This window comes from Tursiops truncatus, chromosome 1 (assembly GCF_011762595.2).
Source record: "Tursiops truncatus isolate mTurTru1 chromosome 1, mTurTru1.mat.Y, whole genome shotgun sequence".
In the NCBI taxonomy this organism is placed as follows: Eukaryota; Metazoa; Chordata; class Mammalia; order Artiodactyla; family Delphinidae; genus Tursiops; species Tursiops truncatus.
In genome coordinates this window covers 56,485,413-56,504,566 of record NC_047034.1, presented here as the reverse complement: position 1 = coordinate 56,504,566, position 19,154 = coordinate 56,485,413, and the positions used below count along the sequence as shown (strand labels likewise).

The 19,154-nt window shown below is 38.1% G+C and overlaps 1 long non-coding RNA gene across 1 annotated transcript in view; it reads left to right on the top strand.

Annotated features, from left to right (window-relative positions):
* LOC141278598 (uncharacterized) overlaps positions 1 to 19,154 on the top strand; it is a 259,133-nt gene that overhangs the window by 87,889 nt on the left and 152,090 nt on the right. The window lies entirely within an intron of this gene.

Genomic DNA, 19,154 nt, shown 5'->3' with positions numbered 1-19,154 from the left:
CTTTGCAATCCTTCCAGCAGTGTGGTAGTGCTTTTTGTTCATGATTTTCCTAGGTAGAGGCAGTTCTAGTGGCTTCCACTTTGCCTTTCCCACCATAATAGCCCTCACTCCACAAGTCAGGGAACTAATGTGGGGATTCCACTACATGCTGATTCTGCTAAATGCTGAGCATTTCTCCATTCTTGAAATGGAGAAATAACCACAGAACAGGTTTGGTGACCCACTACGCCCTCTCTGAGATGGATCTGAGCTAAAACTCCATTGATCACCTAACTTTTGTAAGCCCCTGTTCTGCCTGGTGGAGCACAGTGATGTTTTGGGTCTCCTGGAATTTGTGTCAGTCCAGTCAGTGGCCAGTAGTCCCTGAAAGGTCTGATTATTTCATTTTCTCTAGTGCACAGTAACTCTGGTAAAAGGCTGTAAGTCCCTTTGGGGAAGGCTGGGAAAAAGATTAACAATATAAATTTTATCTCTCTCAAGAGGTTTATTGTGAGGAGTTGGCTCATAGGATTATGAAGGCTGAGAAATCCCACAATCTGCCATCTGCAAGCTGGAGACCCAGGAAAGCTGGTGGTATAGTTTTAGTGCAAGTCCTAAGGCCTGAGAACAGGGGCACCAATGATGTGAGTCCCAGTATAAGGGCAGGAGAAGACCAATGCCAAAACTCAAGCAGTCAGCCAGAGAGCACAAATTCTCCTTTCCTCTGCCTTTTTAGCCTTTTCAGGCCCTCAACAGACTGAATGATGCCCACCCACATTGGAAAACACAATCTGCTTTACTCAGTATACTTATTCCAATGCTAATCTCTTCTGGAAACACCCTCACTGACACACCTAGACGTAATATTTAATCAAATATCTGGGCATCTTGTGGCCTAGTCAAATTGACACATAAAATTAACCATCACACTTCCATTGCCCCCTTTTACTCCACTGGCTCAGGTTACCACAGCAAGCCTCTCACAATCAGACATTTCAAGGCAAATTGTAGGCACAATCTTTAGGACCATGTAAAGGTGACAAGCTACCCCCCGCCCCCAAATTTGATGCCAGTGTCATCAATTCCACCATTCTGTGAGCATCCAATCAGGGATTTACACACTTGCTTCCCCTTTCTAAATACAGCTCCCAAAACCAGCTGGACGTTTTCTTGGGACCTCCCTCCTCACTTGCCTTGGGATGGTGGAGGAAGTTGCCTTGTCCTCTATGAGAAAAAAGAAGCTGCTCAGGGTGAGAGTAGCTGGAGGAGGGACTAGAGCAAGCAAACCCAGGCCTGGGATGTTCTGTCAGGTTTCCCTCCAATTTTTTTTTCATGCTCTTGGTCTAACCTCAAGGTAATACCAGAAAAACAGAGTCTAAATTTGTGAGGATGGGAGTAGGAGATGGGACCACAGACCTGTTCCTAATTTGCATATCCAAGTCCAATTTAGAAAATACACAAGGATCTCTCTCCTCTCCAGTTCAGATGCTTTGCTCGAGATCATGTTAAAAAGTTTTTATTAATTTCTGATTTGTTGTTCCTCTGATTTTGCAAGGCATTGTTGGATACTAAAAAAAAAAGACCCTCTTTCACTTTTAGGAATTTATCATACAGAAATAGTTGTTTAACTGTCAAGGACATGTGTAAGAGATGTTCGTTTGCTTGTAACTGAAAGTTTAGAAGACTAATTATCCAACAATAGGAGAATGGTTCAATAAATTATGATCCATCTGTGGAGGCAGTATATGGAATAGTGATTAAAAGCATTGGCTCTGTAGCTAGAATGTCTTCAAATTTTGGTTCTACTATTTACTAGCTGTGTGACTAAACCTCAATTTCCATATCTATAAAATGGAGATACACGAATCCCTACCTAATATAGTTATTGTGTGACTTTGAATAAATTTTTTGTCTGCTTGAAAAAATAAAAAAAAATTTTTAAATTAAAAAAATATATGATTTATAATGTTATCAGTGACAAAGCTTGAAGTGTTAATATACTTCACAGGCAACACTGAAAAGCTATCAATATTCAACAGCATTTTACATTTTTAAAGAACCTACATTTTTGATAGGTTAGCTAATATCTAAATCCCAGGTACTCTCCAGACAAGCTGGCCATCTCTAGACATCCACCCAAATCTTGATATTACGCATGGGACTATGTCACCAAAGGCCCTTGGCCATTGTTGAATGAGGAGAAAATTCCCCCAGGAGTTTCCATTCTTCCACTTTCCTATTGTTCAGATAAAGGAATTATGAGCTGATCAACCACACAGGCACACTCTCCCCATATCTCAGAGTACTCCTGGTTTCACTCTGGGAAAACAAGGCCTTAAGCTCCACTAGCCATTTCAAGAGTAACAAAGTTTACAGGTGGTGACCCAGCCGCAGGTTTCCACGGCACCCTTTGCATCTGAGCCTTTGCTAGCACAGGGCTTCACAACCTAGACGATTACCTCAGTTATTCCCTTAAATTGCAGCCTCTCAGAATCTATTTTTCTTACAGCCTATGGATTTTCCCTAGAGCCTCAACCAGCTCCTTGTTGACTTTTCTTCAAACTATTTCACTACATCTTCAGGAAACCCCAAGTCATGAGACTAGAGTTTCCTCCCTCCTCAATTACTTTAATGAATGATTTCTCCACATAGTCCCTTAACTGAAACAAACAAAAGCAATTCTTCTTTCTGATATCTCTATTCCCCTCTCCCCCATTCTGTCTTATGGAGGCTGCTTATTGTTCTTTATTCAACAAGTTCATCTCTGTCAAATTCTCATAACAGAGCTTCCAGAATGGTGGTCTGAAAGAGTGATCCCCAAACCTGGGAACTTGCTAGAAAAGCAAATTTCTTTGCTTTACTCCAGACCTATTGAAACAGACACTCTGGGAATAGGGTCCAGCAATTTGTGTTTGAACAAACCCTCCAGGTGATTCTTAAGCACTGTAAACTTTGAGAATCACTCTTCCAGAGCATTACCTTTCTACCCTTGTTTAAATACATTCCTCATTCAAAATTAATGCCATTTTGTTACACCATCCTCTACCTCTCCTGGACAGCGTCATCTACCATTTTCACATTTACCCACATTCAAGGGTTGCATCTTAACTTCCAAGTCATACTTACCTTGGGTGACTTCAGTGTTCAGGGGACGAAGCACCCAATGCCCTAGCCTCAAAGTCCTTGACATTATCTACTCAACAACCTTGACCCACACCATGTGTCAGCAGATAAAACCCAAGGTCATATGCTGAACTTTATCGTCATTTGGAAATGTTCTCCCTCTGAAATCTCAAAGTCCAAAGCCCCAACATTAACATTCTGATCATCCTCTCAATCCTTTACCTCAATGGTATTTACTCTTTCTTCTAAAAAAAACCCTCAGATTTTTGCAGCTCCTCTTTTTTCACCTATGCCATTACTCTCCTCTAGCCTCATTTCTTTTACTTTCTAGTCTAGACCTTATAATACACTGCTTAAGACCTTTACTTTCAAACAACTTAATTTCCATTCTCCCTCTATACCTATGCTACTAATTTTCAACTTGGATCGTTCTTGCATGATAAAATCTGAATTTCTTTCCATAGCAACTATTTTCTATACTCTTACATTTCAGCTGCTGGGGAAGATCACAAGAATGACAGATTAATGCCACTAACTGCCTCCAATAGTTAGTGGACTCCTCCTGCAATTCCATCGGTAGCAATGCCAATTCTTCACCACATTTAAAACTTATTCTCACTCTCCACAGCGGAACAGGTCCCCTAAATCAAAGGCAGAATCAAAGTGCAAGATATTAATTTCCCCAGTTTCTCACTTCTACATCTACAAACGTACTATCTGCAGGCATCTTTGCCTATTTCCTTCCTGTTTCACAGGATATACAATATTCTTCTGCCTCCTTTGGTGTCTTGGTCTAGCAGTTGCCTCCTCTCAGTCTCAGTTTTTCAGGGGCTCCTTCCCTTGAAGTATAGAAACACATTCAAACCTTTCCCATTTATAAAAACAGCATAACCAAAACAAAAAATCTCTGAAACCAGCTAAAGCATCATCTCATTCCTTTCATTAGTAATCAGGTTTCTTGAAAAGTTATCCATGTTTTCTGTAAACACTTCCTCAACTTCCTTACTTTTTCAAAAAAAAATAATGTACTACTATCACTTCACTGAAACTGCTCTCTCCAAGGTCACCAAAACCCTTCTAAATATCAAATCTAATTGTCTGGAGGACAGCTGAGGAACTCTTTCTGGGTCTTGTTTCTATCTCTCTGGAAAGTCCTACTTGGTCTTTTTCACTAGGTATTATCTTTTTTACTTGCTCATTATATGTTTTTGTTCCACAAGATTTCATCTTTCATCCTTTCCTCACAGTGAGCACTCTCTCCAGGTGATCTCATTCCTGCCTATCTCTTTCACTACTTCCAAATCACTATCTCCAGTGCAGATTCTTCTGAGTTCCAGACCTAGATGTCCTGCTGCACATGGATTTCTCCATCAAAATTTCTATTAGGCACTACAGACTCAACAGATCCACAACTGGGGTCATAGTCTTCTCCATCAAATCTGCTTCCTGTTTTATTTATCTAAGTGAATGGGGCCACTTAGTCATCCCAGTAAGGAACCCAAAAGTCATTCCTCTACTCCTTATCACCTTAAACCCTGCTTATTTGATTTTCTTCACTCCCTTTCATACCTTCCTTCTCTTAGTTCAACTAATACATAGTCGTTGTGATAGTTCCACAACTGTCTTCCTTGTCTCCATTCTAACCTGCTTTTAACCTCAGTCTTTCTACTACTGTTATTTGATCCCTGTTCCAGTCAGGTAAGTCCCAGGGAAAAGCTGTGTTCAAGAGGCCAAGATGGAGCTGGGTGGTGGTGTGTTGTGTAAGGAAGAGCTTCTTACCCCAAAATTGCATTGTATCATACTAACTCATAAATATCAATATTATGTCCAGAAGGGTGAAGGTCTAAATCAATATCATTAATATAAGGCAGACTGAATGGTGAGACTCAGAGGATGGAACATTGAACGAAATGGGGCAAAGAATCCCAGAAATCTGTTGGAGAGTTTTTGAGTATGTGGTAGGTGTGGATGGGTGAGTTGCAAGGTGGAGCACAGGTGCCCTATTTATGTGGTTTCTGTGATGAGTAATATGAGCCATCTGGAAGCCTTGAAATGATTATATGGGTCAGAGACTTGCTAGGACTATATTCTAGAAGGAAAATCAGATCATGTCCATTTCCTGCCTAAACTACCATATACTACAGGATAAAATCCAAAATTCTTGCCAAGGTTCACAAAACTCATTGTGATCTGACCCTTGGTTAACTGCACAGCCTCATTTCCATCACTCCCTTAACACATATGCCCCAGACACAGCGAGCTACTTAGAACTTCCTGAAAGTATTAAGCCATTTGGTAACTTAATGTAGGGTGTTTTCTCTGCCTGGAATCCCTGTTTTCTGTCCAGACAGTCTGCTATTCTATGGCTTATTCTTTGAGACCCAACTTAAATAATTCCTCTTCCTTGACCTACTACGTGCTTTTGAGCAGATCTATGACATAATGAAAGGTGTGCTTTAGAAAGAGAAATCTATCACTGCAAAGAAAAGACCAAAGGCAGAGACACTAGTTCTACCTGCAGTAATCATAGAATGAAGTAATGGCTGTGTAGGGGTAGAGACATAGCTCTAACCAACAAACTGAAACAAATGCCATGGGCTTTTATGATTATGATGTATTAGAGCAACTGTTTAAATAACATCTATCTGGTATAGTGTGCTATATTTATCCCCCACCAAGTATCTAAATGACATAGTCATTTTAAAATCTACAGTTGGTCTTCTTCGGTACTCTTGATTTTGGAGACCCCCAGCTCACATAATGCCAAACATTAAATTGCTCTCCCATCCAACATTAAGTATAATATATTAATGATAAAAAGACTGAATTGAGTTGAAATTGACTATTGAAAAATGTTACATTTTCTTAATGTTGACGACAAACTGATTGTTACATGTTTGTATCATTTTTTTAAATCTCTCCAACCTTTTTATTATGAACATATTCAAACATGGAGAGAAATTTAAAGAAAATTACAGTGAATATCTGTATACTCTCCACCTAGATCCAACAATTTTTATCATTTTACCATAATTATTTCATCACTCACCAATGAACTATCTATACATATTTTATACTGTTGCTGAATCATTTAAAAATAAGTTGCAGTAGTCAGAAGCAGCTGCATAGAAAAGGGAAATCAGCTTGGTGATTTGTGACCACCTAGAGGGGTGGGATAGGGAGGGTGGGAGGGAGACACAAGAGGGAGAGTATATGGGGATATATGTATAAGTATAAAAAAAATAAATAAGTTGCAGGTATCGTAACACATAGCTCTTAAATATTGGGTTGGCCAGAGAGTTCATTTGGGTTTTTCCGTAAGCTGTTACCCAACGTAAACTAATAAATAATTCTATTATGTCATTCAAAATCCAGTTCTTATACAGTTTTACCCCAATTGTCCCACGAATATCTCTTCTATCTGTTTTTTTCCTAAAGAGGATCCAATAAAGTTTTATGCATTGCATTTGGTTGTTATATCTTGTGGAGGAAATAGGTTTCCATGTTTTGGGGTAGTGTGCCCTGGATCCCATCAATCTCTTTACATGCTTTTAATCTGAAAGAGTCCTCCCTCTGTCTTTTTCTTTTTCTTTTTTTTTTTAACATCTTTACTGGATTATAATTGCTTTACAATGTTGTGTTAGTTTCTCCTATAAAACAAAGTGACTCAGCTATATACATACGTATATCCCCATATTCCCTCCCTCTTGCGTCTCCCTCCCACCCTCCTTACCCCAACCCTCTAAGTGGTCGCAAAGCAGTGAGTTGATTTCCCTGTGATATGCAGCAGCTTCCCACTAGCTATTTATTTTACATTTGGCAATGTATATAGGTTAGTATTACTCTCTCACGTCATCCCAGCTTACCCTTCACCCTCCCTGTGTCCTCAAGTCCATTCGCTACGTCTGTGTCTTTATTCCTCTCCTGCCCCTAGGTTCATCAGAACCTTTTTTTTTTTAGATTCCATATATATGTGTTGGCATACATTATTTGTTTTTCTCTTTCTGACTTACTTTGCTCTGTATAACCAACTCTAGGTCCATTCACCTCACTACAAAAAACTCAATTTCATTTCTTTTAATGGCTGAGTAACATTCCATTGTATATATGTGCCACATCTTCTTTATCCATTCATCTGTCGATGGACACTTGGGTTGCTTCCATGTTCTGGCTATTGTAAATAGTGCTGCAATGAACATTGTGGTACATGACTCTTTTCGAATTATGGTTTTCTCAGGGTATATGCCCAGTAGTGGGATTGCTGGGTCTTATGGTAGTTCTATTTTTAGTTTTTTAAGGAACCTCCATGCTGTTCTCCATAGTGGCTGTATCAATTTACATTCCCACCAACAGTGCAAGAGGGTTCCCTTTTCTCCATACCCTCTTCAGCATTTATTGTTTGTAGATTTTTTGATGATGGCCATTCTGACCGGTGTGAGGTGATACCACATTGTAGTTTTGATTTGCATTTCTCTAATGATTAGTGATGTTGAGTATCTTTTCATGTGTTTGTGGCAATTTGTATTTCTTCTTTGGAGAAACGTCTATTTAGGTCTTCTGCCCATTTTTGGATTGGGTTGTTTGTTTGCTTTTTAATATTGAGCTGCATGCGTTGCTTGTATATTTTGGAGATTAATCCATAAACAGTTGCTTTGTTTGCAAATATTTTCTCCCATTCTGAGGGTTGTCTTTTAACCTTGTTCATGGTTTCCTTTGCTGTGCAAAACCTTTTAAGTTTCATGAGGTCCCATTTGTTTATTTTTGGTTTTATTTCCATTTCTCTAGGAGGTGGGTCAAAAAGGATCTTCCTGTGATTTATGTCATACAGTGTTTTGCCTCTGTTTTCCTGTAAGAGTTTTATAGTGTCTAGCCTTACATTTAGGTCTTTAATTCATTTTGAGTTTATTTTTGGTATGGTGTTAGGAAGTGTTCTAATTTCATTCTTTTACATGTAGCTGTCCAGTTTTTTTCAGCACCACTTATTGAAGAGGCTGCCTTTTCTCCATTGTATACTCTTGCTGCCTTATCAAAGATAAGGTGACCATATGTGCGTGGGTTTATTTCTGGGCTTTCTATCCTGTTCCATTGATATATATTTCTGTTTTTGTGCCAGTACCATACTGTCTTGATTATTGTAGCTTTGTAGTATAGTCTGAAGTCAGGGACCCTGATTCCTCCAGCTCCGTTTTTAGTTCTCAAGATTGCTTTGGCTATTCGGAGTCTTTTGTGTTTCCACATTAATTGTGAAATTTTTTGTTCTAGTTGTGTGAAAAAGGCCATAGGTAGTTTGATAGGGATTGCACTGAATCTGTAGATTGCTTTGGGTAGTATAGTCACTTTCACAGTATTGATTATTCCAATCCAAGAACATGGTATACCACTCCATCTGTTTGTATCATCTTTAATTTCTTTCATCAGTGTCTTATAGTTTTCTCCATACAGGTCATTTGTCTCCCTAGGTAGGTTTATTTCTAGGTATTTTATTCTTTTTGTTGGAATGGTAAATGTGAGTGTTTCCTTAACTTCTCTTTCAGAATTTTCATCATTAGTGTATAGGAATGCAAGAAATTTCTGTGCATTAATTTTGTATCCTGTTACAATTATTAGCAGGATACAATGATTGATGTATATTGATTAGCTCTAATAGTTTTCTGGTAGCATCTTTAGGATTCTCTATATCTAGTATCATGTCATCAGCAAACAGTGACAATTTTACTTCTTTTTTTCTGATTTGGATTCCTTTTATTTCTTTTTCATCTCTGATTTCTCTGGCTAAAACTTCCAAAGCTATGTTGAATAATAGTGGTGAGAGTGGGCAATCTTGTCTTGTTCCTGATCGTAGTGGAAATGGTTTCAGATTTTCACCACTGAGAACAATGTTGGCTGTGTGTTTGTCATACATGGTCTTTATTATGTTGAGGTAGGTTCTCTCTATGCCTACTTTCTGGAGAGTTTTTATCATAAATGGGTGTTGAATTTTGTCAAAAGCTTTTTCTGCATCTATTGAGATTATCATATGGTTTTTATCCTTCAATTTGTTAATATGGTATAACACATTGATTGATTTGCATATAAGGAAGAATCCTTGCATTCCTGGGATAAACCACACTTGATCATGGTGTATGATCCTTTTAATGTGCTCTTGGATTCTGTTTGCTAGTATTTGCATCTATGTTCATCAGAGATATTGGCCTGTAGTTTTCTTTTTTTGTGACGTTTTGTCTGGTTTTGGTATCAGGGTGATGGTGGCCTCATAGAATGAGTTTGGGAGTGTTCTTCCCTCTGCTGTATTTTGGAAGAGTTTGAGAAGGACAGGTGTTAGCTATTCCCTAAATGTTTGATAGAATTCGCCTGTGAAGCATCCAGTCCTGGGCTTTTGTTTGTTGGAAGATTTTAAATCACAGTTTCAATTTCAGTGCTTGTGATTGGTCTGTTTATATTTTCTATTTCTTCCTCATTCAGTCTTGGAAGCTTGTGCTTTTCTAAGAATTTGTCTGTTTCTTCCAGGTTGTCCATTTTATTGACATATAGTTGCTTGTAGTAATCTCTCATGATCCTTTGTATTTCTGCCATGTCATGTGTTACTTCTCCTTTTTCCTTTCTAATTCTATTAATTTGAGTCTTCTCCCTGTTCTTCTTGATGAGGATGGCTAATGGTTTATCAATTTTGCTTATCTTCTCAAAGAACCAGCTCTTAGTTTTATTGACGTTTGCTTCTGTTTCCTTCATTCCTTTTTCATTTATTTCTGATCTGATCTTTATGATTTCTTTCCTTCTGCTAACTTTGGTTTTTTTTTGTTCTTCTTTCTCTAATTGCTTTAGGTGTTAGGTTAGGCTGTTTATTTGAGACGTTTCTTGTTTCTTGAGGTAGGATTGTATTGCTATAAATTTCCCTCTTAGAAATGCTTTTGCTGCATCACATAGGTTTTGGGTCATCATGTTTTCATTGTCATTTGTTTCTAGGTATGTTTTGATTTCCTCTTTGATTTCTTCAGTGATCTCTTGGTTATTTAATACTGTAATGTTTAGCCTCCACGTGTTTGTATTTTGTACAGATTTTTTCCTGTAATTGATACCTAGTCTCATAGTGTTGTGGTTGGAAAAGATACTTGATACGATTTCAATTTTCTCAAATTTACCAAGGCTTGATTTGTGACCCAAGATATGATCTATCCTGGAGAATGTTCCATGAGCACTTGAGAAGAAAGTATATTCTGTTGTTTTTGGATGGAATGTCCTATAAATATCAATTAAGTCCATCTTGTTTAATGTGTCATTTAAAGCTTGTGTTTATTTATTTTCATTTTAGATGATCTGTCCATTGGTTAAAGTCCCCTACTATTATTGTGTTACTGTCAATTTCCCCTTTTATGGCTGTTAGTATTTGCCTTATGTATTGAGGTGCTCCTATGTTAGGTGCATAAATATTTACCATTGTTATATCTTCTTCCTGGATTGATTCCTTGTTCATTATGTAGTGTCCTTCTTTGTCTCTTGTGATAGTCTTTATTTTAAAGTCTATTTTATCTGATATGAGAATTGCTACCCCAGCTTTCTTTTGGTTTCCATTTGCATGGAATATCTTTTATCCATCCCCTCCCTTTCAGTCTGTATGTGTCCTAGATCTGAAGTGAGTCTCTTGTAGACAGCATATGTATGGGTCTTGTTTTTGTATCCATTCAGCCAGTCTATGTCTTTTGACTGGAGTACTTAATCCATTTACATTTAAGGTAATTATCGTTATGTATGTTCCTATTACCATTTTCTTTATTGTTCTGGGTTTGTTTTTGTAGGTCTTTCCCTTCTCTTGTGTTTGCTGCCTAGAGAAGTTCCTTTAGGATTTGCTGTAAAGCTGGTTTGGTGGTGCTGAATTCTGTTAGCTTTTGGTTATCTGTAAAGGTTTTAACTCCTCCATCAAATCTGTTTGAGACCCTTGCCGGGTAGAGTAATCTTGTTTGTAGGTTTTCCCCTTTCCTCACTTGAAATATGTCCTGCCACTCCCTTCTGGCTTGCAGAGTTTCTGCTGAAAGATCAGATGTTTACCTTATGCAGATTCCCTTGCATGTTATTTGTTGCTTTTCCCTTGCTGCTTTTAATATTTTTTCTTTGTGTTTAATTTTTGATAGTTTGATTAGTATGTGTCTTAGCATGTTTCTCCTTGGGTTTATCCTGTATGGGACTCTCTGTACTTCCTGGACTTGACTATTTCCTTTCCCATGTTAGGGAAGTTTTCAACTATAATCTCTTCAGATATTTTCTCAGACCCATTCTTTTTCTCTTCTTCTTCTGGGACCCCTATAATTCGAATATTGGCGCATTTAATGTTGTCCCGGAGGTCTCTACGACTGTCCTCCATTCTTTTCATTCTTTTTTCTTTGCTCTGCTCCTTGGCAGTTATTTCCACCATTTTATCTTCCAGCCCACTTGTCCATTCTTCTGCCTCTGTTATTCTGCTACTGATTCCTTCTTGAGTATGTTTAATTTCAGTAATTGTGTTGTTTATCACTGTTTGTTTGCTCTTTTTTTTTTTTTTTTTTTTTGCGGTACATGGGCCTCTCACTGTTGTGGCCTCTTCCATTGCAGAACACAGGCTCCAGACGTGCAGGCTCAGCAGCCATGGCTCACATGGGCCCAGCTGCTCTGCGGCATGTGGGATCCTCCTGGACCGGGGCACAAACCCGTGTCCCCTGCACAGGCAGGTGGACTCTCAACCACTGCGCCACCAGGGAAGCCCTGTTTGCTCTTTTGTTCTTCTTGATCCTTGTTAAATGTTTCTTGTATTTTCTCCATTCTGTTTCTGAGATTTTGGGTCATGTTTACTATCATTACTCTGAATTCTTTTTCAGGTAGGTTGCCTATTTCATTTTATTTGTTCTTGTAGTTTCTTACCATGCTACTTCATCTGTAACATATTTTTTTGTCGTTTTTTTTTTTTTTTTTTTTTTTTATGGGTGATTCTATATTCCTGTCTTACTTGTTTGGCCTGAGATGTCCAGTACTGGAGTTTGCAGGCAGTTGGATAGAGCTGAGTCTTGGTGCCGAGATGAGGACCTCCAGGTGGTCTCACTCCGATTACTATTCCCTGGCATCTGGGGTTCTCTTTTAGTCCAGCAGTTTGGACTCAGAGCTCCCACCACAGGAGCTCAGGCCTGACTTCTGGCCTGGGAACCAAGATCTCACAAGTCAAAGTTCAAAGCAAGTTGGTGAAGCTCTCCTCCATTTGGTGACTCAGGAAACCATGCTCCATCTCTTGTGACACTGCCATCTCAGTATGTGGTTCAATTCCCACTACTCCCCGTCGCAGAACAGAAGGAACCTATACACATCATTTGTGCTCATAGGCTCCTGGGAAGGGCTAGCCACATGGCCATAACCTTTTTTTTCCTTTCCTTTGTGCTTAGTCTGGTTTCACTTGCTCACAGGGTGCTGTGTGCAGAGACCTTGCCCCTGACACCTCAGACCAGAGTTCCTGGTGTGACATGGCTACGCCTGACACTTCAACTGTTTCTTTTGTTTTTTTCTGGGCAAAATGAAATAAGAAATATGCATAGGCCAAAATCACCATGGCAAAAAAAAAAAAAAAAAAGTGCCTTGTAATGAGATTTTATTTCTGTGCTACAAAGGAATAGAGAACTGGTTAAAAGATCAATGACTTCCAGGATTCAGAATAATGTTTTTCAAATAATAACAAGACTTAGTAATACTAAATGGTAGTTTGCATCTTCCACATTCCTCCTCCTTCCCATATTCAATCATTTCAGTGTTAATATTATATACCAATACAGTCTTCCAGAAAAAAATTATAATTTTTGAACTGACAGGAGTTATTAACAAAAAAGAACATTTTTCACTGGTTCTTTCCATGTACTCTTCTGGGGCTGAAGCACTTAATATGAAAGAAGTCTTGAGGCTATGCCTATTTCTTTCAGCCCTGACTGAGTAGCATAGTTCAAATGTTTAACTTGGCTGTAATATCCTAATGGGATATTTGGCATAGAATCATAGAAAAGTGTGACTCATGAAACAATTGTCTAAAATGATGGAAATTCCTTTACTGTTCTCCTTTAATCTCTCTTGTCTGTGTTGATTGGATTTCCAACTACAAAAGCTGTAATGCCAAGGGAGATTTACCTAGTGCTGTGAAACAAAGAAAAATAAACCTGACAACTTTCAACTCTTCACTATGAAACCAAAGTATATCTACAAGAAAACCAAGGCTTCCTTTTTTTTTCTAGCTGAGAGAAAACAGATTGCATTTCTTGTGGGAAGTTCTTAGAGGCACCCGCACGTTGTGAGCCACTTTCTGAAGTCACAAACAAGATCAAACAACATCCTGCGAAGCCCTGCATATAGTGAAAGAAAAACTACTCCTGTCTCTTGCAGGGAGATCCCCAGGCAGAAGGAGAAACCTAGCCTGCCTATCTCACTTCTATAAGTATCTAGATAAAGGATGTCATTTTCAGAGATGCTTAAGTCTTCTTGCATTATTGGAAATGAAGTATTCCTTTTTTGTGAATTTTCCATTTAACTGAAACATTCCTTTAAGCACCATACTTTATTTTTACCACTATTAATTAAAAGATTTTTTTTAAGTATATGCTGTTTTGCCTTATTAAATAGTACACTGGATAGCATTTACTGCTCGCCTAATGACTTTGGGTTATCATTATGATATCACTTACTAAATTTCATTTTCCTGAGTGGCTTTTCAAATATCTAAAGCTATTTCTGTCCACATTTATCTGCCTTAGATAGTTCTAAATCTTGTGGCTTTGCTGTGTGGACTTTAACTGTCACTTACTACTATTTTGTCTTCAAGAAATATTTTATTCTCAGGGAAATTAAGAGACCCAAACAACTGACAGATATATCATGTTCATGAATCAGAAGTCTCAATATTTTAAAGATATCCATTATCCAAAAATTGATATGTAGATTCAATGTAATCTTAATCAAAATCTTAATATGTTCTTTTGTAGAAATTGACAGCTGATTCTAAAATTCTCCATGTAAATGGAGGAGACCCAGAATAAGCAAGACAATTTTTTTTTTAACATCTTTATTGGAGTATAATTGCTTTACAATGGTGTGTCAGTTTCTGCTTTATAACAAAGTGAATCAGTTATACATATGTTCCCATATCTCTTCCCTCTTGCGTCTCCCTCCCTCCCACCCTCCCTATCCCACCCCTCTAGGTGGTCACAGAGCACTGAGCTGATCTCCCTGTGTTATGCAGCTGCTTCCCACTAGCTATCTATTTTACGTTTGGTAGTGTATATATGTCCATGCCACTCTCTCACTTTGTCACAGCTTACCCTTCCCCCTCCCCATATCCTCAAGTCCATTCTCTAGTAGGTCTGTGTCTTTATTCCCGTCTTACCCCTAGGTTCTTCATGACATTTTTTTTCTTAAATTCCATATATATGTGTTAGCGTACGGTATTTGTCTTTCTCTTTCTGACTTACTTCACTCTGTATGACAGACTCTAGGTCCATCCACCTCACTACAAAAAACTCAATTTCGCTTCTTTTTATGGCTGAGTAATATTCCATTGTATATATGTGCCACATCTTCTTTATCCATTCATCCGATGATGGACACTTAGGTTGCTTCTATCTCCTGGCTATTGTAAATGAGCTGCAATGAACATTTTGGTACATGACTCTTTTTGAATTATGGTTTTCTCAGGATATATGCCCAGTAGTGGGATTGCCGGGTCGTATGGTAGTTCTATTTTTAGTTTTTTAAGGAACCTCCATACTGTTCTCCATAGTGGCTGTATCAATTTACATTCCCACCAACAGAGCAACTTCACAGTTGAATGTATGTAATTTACCAAGTGTTTATTGATTATCAACTATGTGAAAGTCACTGCCTTGGGGTTAGGAATAGAAAAGGGTAAACAGAGAGGAATGAGACAAATTCTCCATCTCTGAGGACATTATAATCAATGGGAGGAAATTAAATAGAAAAACAGCAAAAAATAACTAACACTAAGTAAAGGCATATTGTATTAAAAGTGAATTAATTCTCCTGAAATTAATTCTTCCTGAGAAAAGTTTTCAAGATAATACTGATTTGTGAATTCTCCTTGAATAGATCAAGGTCTGAAAGTATGAGAGTCAAAGAATTCAGGGAAAAATGAACAGTAGAGTAGGGCTGTAGCAAATGATCCATAGGTTGTATATGGTAGGAAATAATTCTGGAAAGGCAGTTTGGAATTAGATTATGAAGTCTTGGGTTTTACACTAAGGACTTTAGACTTTATTCTCATAATGGCATGGGACAGGCTTCTGGGGAAGTGAGTGACATGAACTGATTTTCAGCATGGGGACTGAGTAGTTGAGAGAATGGGAGTTTGTATCGTAAGGTAAATCGCCCATTTGTTTATTCCACAGACATTGGTTGAGTACCCAGTGGTTGCTGGTGATACTGAATCTGATGAGATATGGCTTCTGTGATTGAGAAGCTTCTGGCCTGATGGCGGATATGGTGCCTAGTAATCAATGCTATGATAATGGTAGCACAGGATCGATTTAAATTGGTAGGTAGAGGTGATGATAAAAGAAAGCTATATGGGTCAATGACACGAGTTTTCAAGGACAGGTTCACATTAGCTAGACTTAGATGTGTGTGTAAGGATATGTGTGACAATGGTGGTGGGGTGTGTGTAGAAATTGGGTACTTCAAGCAGAGAGACTTCCATGTATAAATGCATGGACACGTGACATATGTTCAGAAGGAACATGCACCAAATTATTTCCTGTGACTGAACTGAGCTGTCTGTGGTGGATATGGCAGGAAATGAGTCTAGAGAAGAAGGCAGAAACTAAATCATGGAAGGCTTTGGTTGGTCCATGAAGAATTTTTTACTTTAATACTAAAAGTAATGGGGATCTATGAAATTTAGCTAAGAAATGGCATAATCATATTTGAGCTTTAGAAAGATCATGCAGTCATTTGTAAATAGAAGCTAGCCAAACTAGAGGCAAGAAGTCTAGTTGACAGAGTATTGTGGTTGCCCAGGTGAGGAGTAATGAGACTCTGAATTAGGGCAATAATGGGGTGAAATTGATGGATTGAAGACATTTAAGAGAGTAAAAGCTATGGAATCAAAAGAGAGGTTGGGTTTGTAGGGCTGAGTGAGAGGGAAGGTTCTAGCGGGATGCTTAGTGTTTGTCCTTGAAAAGTAGAAAAGCAGGGTGTCATGCATTGGGATAGGAAACGGAGAATAGAGAAGAGAGGGTTTGGGGAGAAAAATGCAAAATTTAGGATTGGACATGTTGAGTTTAAAGGTGCTTATGGGCCATAGTTCTATAGCCATAAATGGAGCCCTAAGGAGCCCTGGTATTTAAGAGTGGAAAAGAGGGAACTATGAAGGAGAAGAAGGAAGAAAATCAATAGCATGTTGTCCTAGAAGCAAAGAGGACAGAGTTTCACAGATGTGTCAGCGAGCAACAATATCAGATAACATGAGGACAAAAAAACAAAAGAGCAGCAACGTGCATGGAGCTTGTTGGAGATGTTAGAGAGAAGTGTGGTGAAGATAGGAACTAGATTGCTGTGAGTTGAGAAGTGATGAGATCTATAAATGAAAGGAAGAGGAAGTGGCAATTCCCCCCTGCCCTTTTTGTTTTAAAAGAAGCATGGATTCTTATAACAAACCATTGCCATTGATTTGGCATTACAGGGTGATGTTTAAGTATGCATATGCTGATAAAACTGTACAGTTGCTGTGACCATGGCAGCCTCCCTAACCTGAAGTTTGCTCCCTTCTCTGATCTTCAAATGCAATGCAGACAGTTGAGGACAGCTAGAAGGATGAGACCCAATTGCCAGAATGGATCAAGTACATGCAGGGGGCAGTGAAAGTAAAGTAATGTTTTGCTGCAGGCAGAACAGCAAACATTAAATGAGCAATTTAAGCATTTGGTTCACATCAAGAAGCAGCAATGCTAAAGAATGGGTAGAGAGAGGGATCCAGAAACAAGAAACATTGGCAGACTGGACCAAGTGGACCCGAAATATTTCAAAGCTTTTGAGATTAAATGCTAGTTCATGTCTGAGTAATATAAAACTAGTAGGCCATGGCTTGAGACCCATAGCATCATTTAAGTGGGAATTCTGGGAAAAAGCCCCAGGGGTTCTCTCTCTGGGTTAGATGAAGCTGCCTGCCCCCAAGCATGCAAATAATAATAAATATATTTGGTCTTCTACCAATTTACTAAACTATAAGCTTCTGGATGCCAGGAAACCTGGGAGAGCTGGGTTTGTTTTAAGAATCATCATCATCATGTTTTTGATAATTGAAGATACAGGCTTATTGGAAAAGAGAAATGTTTAATTACTGAAATATGTAGAAAGTGAAAGTTTCCCCATAATCAACCACCCCCATAACCACTGTTAATTAGTATATCTATACAATTAATTGGGTCTTTACAAAAATAGGATAAAGCTATATATGTTTTGTGACTTTGTGATTTCGGTTAAGAGGGTCTTTTATGTCAGTACATAGAGACAGTTTTCAGGCTTCAGCTTCTTCCTTAACAAACCAACAAAAACAAAACTTGTATTACATAGTGTACAGATTAATGAAATTATTTTAACGAATTCCTGTCAATAGATATGAGGGCTGTTTCTGGTCTTTCACAATTTCAGACAGACTGTAGTAAGTATTCTTGTGTGTGTATGTGCATGGGCATTTCTATTGGATATATGTCTCAGAGTCAAATCACCTCTATTTCTAAAAATACATTTTAAAAAGTATGTATATTTTGCCAAACTGCCCTGGGGTAGCTATTAAAGGAGCTGAAAACAGTATCTGTAGCGGGGGTTCTCATCTTGGATTCCATGACCTGTGGATATGATAAGAGTGTCTGTGAACTGCAGTGGGAAAAAAAATTTGCGTCTTCATTTTCTGTAACCTCTAACTGAAATTTAGCTTTCCTTTCAATTATTAATGGTAACAACAAACCACAGTATATTAGCAGTAGTTGTGATTTTGTCAGTAATAGAAATCACAGATATTTTCATTGTTGTTGCCAATATCTTGAAGTATTGTTTATGCTTTTCACTACTTTAAAATGATGGTAGTTATAATTCCTGCCAGTATATCTTTTTATTTAATGTGTTTAAAAAGAAGATGTATTTCAATATCACAGATTTTTGAAAATTGATAAATATTTCAATATATTTGTTTCCTTTGTAATATTGTATAGTTTATGCTTTTAAAAGCATTTTTATGAGAAATGGTCCACAGTCTTCACCATACTGTCAGAAACTGTGGCACAAGAAAGTTCAAATTCCTGTGACTTAGAGGCACAGTATAAGAAGTGAGAACTATAACAGAATTAATAGCAAACACTTATGGTGCTATGACACGCCAGATGCTGTTCTAAGTTTATTACTTATATTAACTCATTTAATCTTTACAACAACCCAGTTAGGGAAATAATCTATTTTCATTTTCAGGCGAAGAAAATAAAGCACAGAAAGGTTAATTTGCCCAAGGTGACAATACTAAGCCAGTTATGTAGCCAGGCTGTGACCTCAGCAGTGCACTTCAGGGTCTTTGTACTTACCTACTTGGATAAGCTGGAATTCAGAGAAAAGTATCTGGATATGTGATATAGTGAAGTCAGTTACTTTACCCAGTCACTCTGACTTCACACCCTGACCTGAGAAATATGGTTCTATATATGCACCTTTACCCACTGTGTTGATGGAAACATGGGAGCAGGATACATAAAGGAGATGACAGAGAGATCACAGACTCCCTGCTTCTGAATATAGTTTATATCTTCTTACCTACAGTGATTCTCATTAACTCATAAATTCATTTATTCCACAAATATTTTGAGCCCCTAGTGTACCAGGTACTTTCCCAGGCACTGGGATGTAACAGAGATTCAGAAAGATACAGTTCCTGCCTTTCTAGTTCTTATACTTTGGTGAGGAAATTGAGACCAAAAAAAAACAAAAAACAAAAAAACATATCCACAGCAACAAACAAAATGAAGATCATTTCATAGAGAGATAAGTGCTATGAAGAT